Source organism: Hippocampus comes, unplaced genomic scaffold (assembly GCF_001891065.2).
Source record: "Hippocampus comes isolate QL1 unplaced genomic scaffold, H_comes_QL1_v1.1 scaffold34, whole genome shotgun sequence".
Lineage (NCBI taxonomy): Eukaryota > Metazoa > Chordata > Actinopteri > Syngnathiformes > Syngnathidae > Hippocampus > Hippocampus comes.
The window spans coordinates 98,595-110,549 of NW_017805008.1; the positions used below are offsets into that span (position 1 = coordinate 98,595).

General features: G+C 41.4%; 1 long non-coding RNA gene across 1 annotated transcript in view; it reads left to right on the top strand.

Moving 5' to 3' along the window:
• Positions 1-7,687: 7,687 nt before the first annotated feature.
• The window catches only part of LOC109510045 (uncharacterized), an 8,344-nt gene continuing 4,076 nt past the window's right edge, over positions 7,688-11,955 (top strand). The window contains exon 1 of the long non-coding RNA XR_002167049.1: positions 7,688-7,787. This is a non-coding gene — a long non-coding RNA (uncharacterized LOC109510045). The remainder of the gene's footprint in view (positions 7,788-11,955) is intronic.

Sequence of the window (11,955 nt, forward strand, 5' to 3'; positions counted from 1 at the left end):
AATACAGCTAGCTGAAATATGATTGGTTAAAAACTCTACCATCATAAATAAGTTATTTATCACACACAGTCTTTGTACCCATCAAGCGTGTGTTATTTAAAATAACATTGAAAGCCACTCAACTAAGTGGAAATAATACAACGTAAAGAATACAGAGAATAATTTTGTTTACATATTTATGAAAATAAAATAACATAAATTATAAAATAACATAAAATACATAAAAGTAAATTTACTTTTCTGAGAATGTTTAGGCCAGCAGAGAAGGCCTTGCTGGCCCTCAGGGTCCGCCACTGTATATATGTTTTGTTTTGTAAGTCCGAAATGCTTTAAAGCATTGCGCAGTACTTTGACTTGCATTTTTATCCATTTATGCGTTATTTCCAATATACATAAAATTTGATTGATTGATTGACTGAAGGTTACGTGTTAAAATGTGAAAAAAAGCACTATTTTTGGGCGGAAGAACATTGACATCGTTGTAGCTGGCCGTGATTGTAGTGTGATGCAATCCGCTCAGGTAAATGGCCGGCGAAAACATTCTTTGCCATCTTGCTGCCACTTTGAGCATTTTATGGCATATGACAGAAAATAAATAAAAACTAGGGGTCGCGTATTTGCCTGTGTGCTGTCTAGGTTTGTGAATGCTGGATGGGAAAACATCAAGCAGTCAATTTTCAGCATCAAGCTGCCAGATTGACCATGGCAATAACACAATGCTACAGTGCTCTGTCAATGCCAGACGCCTTATAAGTGACTTTTCCAAGGATGCTTGTGCTATAAACTGCAGTGAAATAGGTCACAATTTCCAGCACCGCAGAACACACACACACACACATACGCACACGCGATCACACACATGTAAATTATCTTCTCTAAACAAACAGTATTTCTGTGGGAAACTATTTTGAGGAAAATATTTGCATTATTTCAACCAAATATAGCATTGGCATAACCAGTGTTCCCTGTCATGCATCTAAGCATTCACACAAACTCCCTGATCATTCCTTGGACCACGGTGGGTGACATCAGACATGCACAAGGCAGCCAACCCAATTATCATACCTGTCCAAATCCTGAGATGATAACACATTACATAATGTCAATAGTCAAAAAAGTCCAACCACCTACATATCAAAATCGAGCATATCTTTGAATAGAGATTTGTGATAACAAATACAATTAGCACTAGTTTGTCAGACTTGGTTATGGATTTACAGTAATCCCTCGTTTATTGTGGTTAATGGGGACCAAAACCACCCGCGATAAACAAAAATCCGCGAAGTAGCAACCCCCCCCCGCCCCCATATAGGTACATGTACATAATATTTATAAGGCCAAATTTAATGGTATACATGCATGTAGAAATATATTTTGTTAACATGACTTAATGCTGTATACTAATAGATTTAAACATGTATAAGTTAGGTTAGTTTATGAATAACAAAATACAGTAAACATATACATGTAGTACAGTACTGTATATGTTGCTCTATGTGACTGGCTGTTGTTTTGCTGACTTTCGCTGCTTCTCGCGGACCTTTTGCGGACTTTTTGCTGACTTTAAAAAAAAAAAAGATGAATATGTTTGAAAAAATCCGCGATGCACTTAAGCCGAGATAAACGAACCGCGAAATAGCGAGGGATCACTGTATTCCATGCTTTATGTTGTTCATTTACCCAAATTGACATGTTTCGAAATCAATGCAACAAAATGGGAATGTTTTTAATAATAATAATTGTTTATATATTTTGGCTTCAAAATTTGCTATTTCATCATGTCAAAACGATGATCAAGTGGAGAGTGACATAAGTCACGCTTCTCATCACAATATGTGAGTATAAAAATAATTCATGGTGAACTAAATGTTGACTAATGTTGTTAATTACAGTTAAGTGGCGAGACGCCTCACTTGTTAGATGATAATCCTCAAGAGGGATTTCAAAGAAGTAGCAGGTGCTTAAGGCAATTGATGAGAGTTTAGCCTCAGCCATCAGCATCAGCAAACACCACCATACTGCAAAGAAAGCAATGCCTTTCATCAAATTCGGAGAGAACCCCCCTGAGGCTCGCCAACTAACAACAGGACTCCTCCACACAAGATGCCTCTCACAGGCAGTTGCAGGTCGACCCGAGAAAGCAGCTGAGGTTCCCCCAGCACATTGCAACAACAAAGCTCAGTCCAGACATGATCATTACATCTGAAGCTTCAAGACATCTGATCATCCGGGTATTTACGGTGCCCTGAGATGAGCATATTGAGGAAGCCGATCAAAGGAAATGTGCAAAGTACCAGGAACTGATGAAGGATTGCAGGGAGAGGGGCTGGAGAACCTTTTATGAGCCCATAGAAGTCTGCTGTAGGGGTTTTGCAGGGTATTATCTTTATAAAGTCCTCAGTCGTTTGGGCGTTACAAGGCCGGCCAAGAAGAGGGCCATTTAATCTGCTAGTGTGTCTTCAGAGTAGGCCACAACGTGGCTTTGGATCAAGAGGGCTGATCATTGGTGTGCTACTGGGACGCAAGTCGGGACTCGATCAACCCCTGTTGGGTCGCCTGGGCAAAGATCTTTGATGTTGTGGGACCCTAAACACCCAATGACCCCAGGATACAGCACTGAGGATGCGTTCCAGTGCATCCATGAGATGTGTCTTGCATAGCCAATTTGAATGTCTGAAAGGCTAACATCAAGTGCAGACACTCTGCCACTTAGCACTCTCTGTTTATTGTTTTTTTTTTTTTTTAAATAAACTAGTGCTTTACTCATCAAGAGTGTGATCCTTGACTCACACACTGACCAACACAAGTTTCTCTCCACACCTATTGTAGAAATGGATGTACAGTAGCCTACAGGGATGGTGGAGGGCTCTGACTATGTTGACTGAGCCAGCCAAAGTGTGATCATTTGCATCTTGGGCATTGGCGAAGAAGGCAGTTCGGGCTGCCAAAAACTGATGTGAATTGCATGACACATGACCATCGACACTTCATAAATGCGTAGCTGTTATATGCTTCAACTGTGCAGCGACACACTCACTCAGTGTTGAGGCTCCATCTACCATCTATGTGTTGTGAGCATGTAAGGTGCGGGAAAAAAACACTATTCAAAAATGATCTTAATGCAAGTAAAATGTATTGCCGATTTATTTACAACCTGAAACTGGGAAAAGGGGAAGGGGAACAATCGAAATGTAAACTGTTTGCGCATAGTCTCAGTCATTATCAGAAACACTCTCACCTGGTGATGATCATCTTTAATGACTTGAGATTAGGGAACACCTCTGGGAATCCTCAATTTACAGTTATGGGAAGCTCCATATAAGGAGTAGTGTGTCACCGCTCCACCCACTACCTAACAGAGTCACTGCACATAACATACTGGGGCCGGATGAGCTTTTCTTCTTGAGGTCAACGTTCATCCACTTCCAATGGATAGAGTAGTTGAACTTGTCTCTTGAGAACCAGAGGGTCCGGCAGTCGAACACAACATGTTCTAATTCTACCAACTCTTCCAATAAATACTTCTTCAGTCCATCCCATTTTCTACATATGTTTTGGTAGTTTATCTGAATGAAATAACACAATACCTGCCACCTTAAATGGTGCAGAATGTTTCAGGTTAGGCAGAGGTGCAGGGTTCAATTCTGGCTCCAGCTTTCCTGTGTGGAGTTTGCATGTTCTCCCCTTGCCTGGGTGGGTTTTCTCTCGATACTTCGGTTTCCTCCCACATTCCAAAAACATGCGTGGCAGGTTAATAGAATGCTCTAAATTGTCCTGAGGTGTGAGTGTGAGCGTAGATGTTTGTTGGTCTATGTGCGCCCTGCGATTGCCCGGCAATCTATTCAGGGTGTCCCCCACCTACTGCCGGGATAGGCTCCAGCATGCCCGAGGCCCTGGTGAAGATAAATGGATCACAAAATGGATGAATGGATGAATATCCTAATCTAGCACCAATCAATGCTCCCATTAAAGGAGGGGTGTCAAACTCATTTCACATTGTGGGCCACATAAGGCCTCGGTAGATGTCAAGTGGGCCGAACCATTAAAATGTTCCATACTCTGCGATTAATAACCAAAGAAACATGTCTTTCCTTTGTTTTGGTCTAAAGAAGCACAGGAGTATTTTGAAAATGTTGAAATTTAATGAACATATTTTTTACAAAACATTTCATGAAGCACCTTAGATTTCCTTCGACCAATGTGCTATTTACTTTTATCATTCACATATATGCATTGCAACAGACTGAGACTGCTGTTGTCTTCTTCTCTGATCAAAACAATGTTGTCTTCTACTCTGATCAAAACAGTGTGTCCCCTAGTGGATACTCCATAAATTGCACCTTATTAAAAATATTCATTCCGTGTCTATGCATTTTTTCACTTTTAAATGATCCTGCGGGCCTGATTGAACCTCCTGGGGGCCGGTTGCGGCCCGCGGGACGTATGTTTGACACCCCTGCATTAAAGTGTCATCTTTGCTGATGGGGCAAAATTAGTTTTAGAAGTGGCTAAACTGGTTGTGCATTGACCATCTGATCTCTCACAACGCAAGTATGCTGCAGCAACAGAAGAATATGCCTTTTCACTAGCATCAGTAAACACATGAAGCTCGCGCTTGTCTGTGATATCTACGAACTTATTACAGTCTATTTGATGATCATAACGACGATCGATTGAGATACAGCTGAAGTGGGCCAGTTCGGAGCACCACTGGTGCCGTGACTTTGGTAGTTCCTCAGGAAGATCTTGGTCCCATGCAATTCCACTCTGCCACATCTCCTGAAAAAGACATTTGACTTGAATAGTAAATGGAGATAAAAGTCCAATGGGATCAAAGATGCGTGCAGCAGCTTGAAGTACACTTTTCGTGTCATGTTTGCCCTTCAAATATTCAGTGATTTCATTTGGTTCAATGGTGAATTCATCTGTTTCAGTGATCCATGTTAATCCTAGTACTTTGAGAGGGTTTTGTCCTTTTGCTTCCAATGATTCCATTTCATTTTCCAGTTTCCACATATTTCTCAACTCGGGGGAATTTGTGAACTATTTGCATAATTTCATATTTGCGCTTGACATTATTTCTTTGGCTCTCTGAGATAATTCCATGGCCTTGTCGACATTATTTGCTCCTGTGATAAATAAAATCATCCATGTACAAACACTCATCTAAAGCCCTGTTCACACGGCACACATTTGGTCCGACGCTGCACCGAAATATTTTGTTGCGATATATTTTACACTGGAGCAAATTTTGTGGAGTGGTCACACGTGCAAAGCCGCTGAGCGTGACAGCACCAGCGCAGCTTTGGCGCAGCTCCACTTGCGGTCACACGTGCAGTTTCTGCTGCGGACCAAAACGACAGGAATGCGGAAGTAAAATAGGTTCGGGTCGGGCTTCTCTCTCGCGGACTTTTATTTATTTTTCTTTTAATAAATATTATGGCGGACACTATTCTGTCCTTCTTCAGAATAGATCCACTTGTCGGCAGTCGTGGAAGGAAGACGTGTTTACAGTCAATCGTGTGTGCTCCTTATGACTGCCACTATATATGTTTTAAAAAATGTATACTAAAACGATGTGCGGATACTAAACTAAGGAATACTTGTTTTAAAACAAACAATTTGGATAAAACAGAGAATGCGCTGTAATTTAATTGCTATTTAACTGCTAAACAGGAGCGGGGCCGGCCAGACGCAGTGCGCACGTATGTTAATTTCGTTTAAACAATCCTATAGAAATAATTTCAGATATCTTTACCTATTTATTTGATTTGAATTATTCTATTTAAAGCCTAGTAAGCCGCAGGATTTCTCTGCGTAATTAAGCAAATGTGCATCGAGCTTTCCTTTTGTCTGGCCTCTTATTCTGTATTTCAGCGTTATTTCGTTGTGCAAATGCATTGATCATGTTCATAAAAATATGTAGATTATTTTAACCGGAAGAAATCTTGTGTTTTTTTCTCCCAAAAATACTCACAAATAAAATATGAAATGTCGGGTTTGCTTCGGGCTCGGGCCTGCAAATCGGGCTCGGCTGACGTCACTGCTTTCTCGATCCTCTTCTTGATCGTGAGCGCTGTCTTCACCACTTAAATCGCCGACACTTTTACCGGGAAAGGGGGTGCACGGCCGGGCTTCGTCTGTGTCGCTGGCCCCCTCGTAACTGTCGACCGGGGTCGGATTCCGTGCATCTGGTAGCGAGCGTAGCGAGGCCACTCCCCCGCAAGCGAGCATTTGCTCTGGAGCAAATTTAACCCAGCTGCATTCACACGTGCACATTTGTTCCGGCGTAGCATCGCAAACGAGCATTTGCTCTGGAGCAAATTTTTAAACCACCTCCCTGAGGTGGATCAAATTTGGTCCGGTATAAGCTCTTTAGTGGAGCTACGTTGGAGAAAATGTGCACGTGTGAACGCTCGACTGGATCTGCTTCGGCGCAGCGTCGGACCAAACGTTGCCGTGTGAACGGGGCTTAAGATTTTGACTTCTTCTGGATATAAGTGTTCATAGCTTTTGAGGTGATGTCTCATCATTGCCGCTCATAAAAAGGGACTGACAGATGCACCAAATGGCACACGAGTCATTCTAAAAATCGCAGTCTTTAACTTTTCAAGGGGAACAGGGTTCTCTTGTTGCCATAAAAAAATCCCAAAACATTACTCTCTCGCTTATTTAGGCTAATCTGCCAAAACGCTTTTGTTATGTCAGCCATCATGGCAACTCGGTGCTGTTGGAATTTGATCAAAATGCTAAGTAGGTCAGGAGTCAGATGTGGCCCAGTTAGTAGACGTTAATCTAAAACACATAGCTTGGTGGCAGTTCCACTCTCTCTAATCACTGGATGACATGGCAAATAATAAACTGGGTTTTCTGTCTCAAAATTAATCACTTGGTCATACTGATCATACAGTTTATCATTCTTCAGAAATCATCTGGATAGGTTAGTCAATCGATTCTGTGCTGTACAGTAATTATTAGACAAATGACAGACACCTTCCTCACAAGGCAGACTTTCTTCATATCTACCTTGTTGATAGTTCACTGACTTTTAAAACTTCTGCATTGCTTCTGGCACTGGGGTGGGGCTCTCCATATGAATCCCCAGTGACTCTGTCTCCAAGAAATAGCGCAACTGACCGGTCAGGATTTGTTCTTCTCCAACTGTCAGGTTACAGACATCCACTTCCACAGCTTCCATAGTTACATTCATGATGGGAATGGACACAACTCCCTGAATGAGCCATGCAAATGTACTCCCCACAGCACACACAGACATTCAGTCTCTCTATGCACCCTGACACTACATTTCAATAATGGTCTCCTATCGTATCAGCATTCCAAAGCTTTCCGTTTCCATACCTCTCACTGGCGTTATCAGCTATCTGTAACCCTTTTTCCTCAAGAGACTTCCTTAATTTCTCGTTGGCTATTTTCATATTTGATGAGCATACAGTAATTCAACCTCAAGAGCTTCATTCGTTTCCAGATTTCTCAAGGTTGCTTTAACTTTCTTTGCAATTACTCTTTTGTGTGTCACAGAGCCAAATGTGTGCAGTTGTATTATGTCTGTTCCTATGACTGGTAGGTTTCGGGCTCTAGAAATATCTTAATGGATAAAACTGCATTAGCCCCCCTCCCCCTCCCACATAGGAAGCACTTAGTGAGGTGGCTTTGTCGCGGGCGGTGGTCCGCAACCCCCAGCTCCAGAGCCGCATGTGGCTTTTTAGCGCCTCCCTAGTGGCTTCCTGGAGCTTTTTCAAAAATATTTGAAAATGGAAAAAGATGTGGTAGGGATATATATATATATATATATATATATATATATATATATATATATATACACACACACACACACACACACACTTTTTTTTAATATGGTTTCTGTAGGAGGACAAACATGACACAAACATTCTTAATGTTTTCCAATGCTGGAAAAATGTGTAGAATAAATATTTATTTCATCATTTCTATCAACGAGGATTTGCATCATAGCCTGCGACACACGTTTTTATTAGCAGGACGGGATGCCAGGCAGGTGGCTGTTGTAAAAAAAAAACAAAAAAACAAACAGCATTTCATGTACAATTCACCCAGGGTACTGGCAAAGAATGGGAATGTGGAGGGCTGAGAGAAGCGTTTTTAAACGGTACACCTGAGCTACGATAGTTAGTGCATGTGTATGCGCACATGTGCGTTAACAGAGGTTGGTTGATCGAAAAGTAGATCTTAGGTCAAAAAAGGTTGGGCACCCCTGCTCTACAGGATGCACTGCAGGGGAAAAAAAAACATTTAATCATGAAGGCTGATTGTGTATTTGTAGCCTATTTAAACATTTTGATAGTAGGCCTTATAGATACGTACAGCATGTGTTGCCTGCATTGTACATAAGGCTATTAATTTTTTACGGCTCCAGACATATGTGTTATTTGCTTTTTTGGTCCAATATGGCTCTTTCAACATTTTGGGTTGCCAACCCCTATTATAGGGGCATATATCCATACAGTAGCTGTTTGCAACAATACAGTACTGGATTGCCTTTAGAATTACCGGGAAAAACTGACACCACTGTGTCTGAGCGAGATGAGTCATTGTGTTTTTCTTCTTGTGCGTGCTTTGACGGTTGGATGCACACTGTTCTGTCATGACATCTGCTGCATTGGTCACGTTCAATGCCCTGCGCGCAATATGTCTGGGGCAGGCAGGCAGGCGACCTGGTGGTCAACTGGTTAGCCCGTCGGCCTAACAGTGCAGAGGTGCAGGGTTTGATTCCGGCTCCGGCTTTCCTGTCTGGAGTTCACATGTTCTCCCCGTGCCTGTGTTGATTTTCACCGGGTACTCTGGTTTCCTCCCACATTCCAAAAACATGCATGGCAGGTTAATAGAATACTCTAAATTGTCCCCAGGTCTGAGTGTGAGCGCGAATGGTTGTTTGTCTATGTGTGCCCTGAGATTGGGTGCCAACCAGTTCAGGTTTAGCTCCGCCTACTGCCCGAGGACAGCTGGGATGGGCCCGAGCACACCTCACAACCCTTGTGAGGATAAGCTGATCAGAAAGTGGATGGATGGATGTCTGGGGCATAAACAGATGAAACATCTGCCAAATCGTTTTAGTTTGTCTCTTCTAATGTCAACAGTGAATTCGGTGCATTGAGATGATTTATGAGCTATCCCACAAAACAAGCAATCAATAGTGTTTTCATTCAGACTCCACATACAAAATGTTGCAGCTGACTCCGTAGGTCCACTGTGTGACCTTCTCATTCTGCGCTCTTTGCCATGCTCCTTTATCACATGCATCAGGCTGAAAGACTTCTCATTGAAATGAGATTTGAAGCTCTCACTCTCTACTTTCGACTTCTAATTCCAAAAATTCCATCAAATCTTTTGCTTTGAGCACATTTTCTCTTTTGCTTTACCTGAATTCAAGGGCAAGATCCTCTGGGATCATTTTAGCAATATGGGACATAACAGGCTTCCATACCATCGGATACGACGCCCATCGCATCAAGACAGCGCACTTGTACGTCACAGTCGTCATACTTTGCTATGTCATGCTATGTGCCACATGTGCCAAATAAACATTTAATTTATTGATATGAGGAAAATATGTAAATACAGCTGGAATTTTTATGCGCTGCACACAAGCTGACAGGAATGGGCATGATCCAACATAGCCTTCACATATAGGCATTAAAATAGCAAAATGAGAAAATGACTTTGGCAAGCCCAAAATACTTTTTGTGAACATTTATTTTGTTTAAATGACACCAGATAACTAACATGTTCTGTGGTAAACTATCATTTGCCTTGTTCGACCTACTATAATCAGTACATCCACATCTGTAATACGTCAATGTATTTTGCCACGAAAATAAAACCTTTTTTTTTTTCTTTTGCCATGTCAGTCACGCAAGCACCTGCCTTTCACCACTTCAGGCAGTTAGTTTGATGGGATGTTTTATTTTTGGGGGATGCATACAGCCGATGGTAGCCGTTTGTTGTATCAATTGAAGTCACGTTGCCAAATAGAAAATATGTGCTGGTCCAATGTAAAACATTTTAATGACTCATCATGCGTTTTCCTTTTTGCAATCAAATAGATTCTTAATCGTAAATTTAGATTATAGCATTTTTGTTGCAAAATATAACCTGTTGCAATGGATTGCAGTTTCCATTTTGGGGTGGGGGGGTGCAATGGCAATGGTGTGACGAAATATCATTTCATGCATTTGTTGTCTAATGCTGTGGTAATCTTATTTTACAACAAATATTGTGCTGACCACAAATATTATTTTGGCAAAATCAAGTTTCCTGGGGCCAAATGTTCTTTTTTTTTTCTTTGAATACAATGTATCATTCTGTGGCAAAGTATAGCCTTTAACACATTTGTGTCATCAGACACATCGTGAATTGATGTGTGTGTGAGGGCGGGCGGGCGGGGTTCAGCTTTGATGAGCGACTTCTTTGTTATAATTGTGATTGCAATGATAATCACGTCTCGAGGTTGGATTGTTTCATTCACCACTTGTGCCCAAATCAAAAGGTTTTTATCAGGGAAAGTGAATGTTATAATCATACCCAAGTAGTCAATTCACATAGCAGTAAGTGCTTCTTTATTTGGCCCATAAAATGAAGTAGGATTTTCTGCATGTATGTAAGGTTGTTGACAAATGTATTACACCAACGCCCAATGTAAGGTTTATGCCACAGTTGCTCTTAATTGGGGATTCCCAAAATCATGTTATCATATTTTTCTAATCGTTAATACATCAGTATGTAAAAGCTCTTCAACATTTTCTCTTCAGTCTTTTTTTTAATGTTGATGTGTCATTACTTTTCTTCATCATAAAGTTTGTAATTTGATTTTAACTATTCGCTATATGTTGTCACATTATATTGCAGCCGATACAATGGTGCCCTCATTCTGTTTGGCAATTCTGAAAGCCAACTATTCATTTGCTCCTTGTCGTGACCACTATACCTAACATGACACACCAGTGCATTAGGATCTATTTGTGTTTGAAAAAATGTTTATCTTAAACTGTATTTGATTTGGAGCGGCCCGGTGATCGTCTGATTCGCGCGTCGCATCGGCCTCACAGTGCAGAAGTGCAGGGTTCGATTCCAACTCCCTATGTGTGAGTGTGAGGACAGACAGTTCAGGGTGTCCCCCACCTACTGCCTGAAGACAGCTGGGATAGACTCCAGCACGCTGTCCGACCCTTGTGAGGATAAGCGGATCAGAAAATGGATAGATAGATGTATTTTATTTGTTTTGTTGTATATATTTTCAGTAAAAATAAATAAATAAATAAAATCTCTTGCTGGTCACTTGCGCTGCCGCTCACTTGTGCCATGTTAATGCTCGCAGTGCATTGTGATCTAACCTTGGGGTCGGGAACCCAAAATGTTGAAAGAGCCATATTGGACCAAAATAAACAAAAAATAAATATGTCTGGAGCCGCAAAAAATAAAAAGCTTTATAATGAAGGCAACACATGCTGTATGTATCTATATGAGCTATATTAGCCTACTATCAATATGACTAAGTTGGCTACAAACACACAACAAGCATAAATGATTACAAGGTTTTTTTTCCCCTGCAGTTCATACTGTAGAGGAGGGGTGCCCAAACTTTTTTGACGGAAGATCTACTTTTCGAACAACCAACCTCCCGCGATCAACCCGTTACCGCACACACGTGCATACGCACACACTTACACATGCATGCCGTAATGAGCGACAGCCATAACGGCCGCTGAGATGAACGAGACACGGGACGCACTTTCTCAGCGTGCTATCGTAGCTCACGTGTACTGTTTAAAAATGCTTTTCTTGGCCGCCCAGATTCCCATTCTTAGCAAGTACCCTCGGTGAGTTGTACATGAAAGGCAGCTGTTTTTTTGTTTGGTTTTTTTTTTTTTTTTTTTTTTCCCAAAAACCAACCCCCTCACT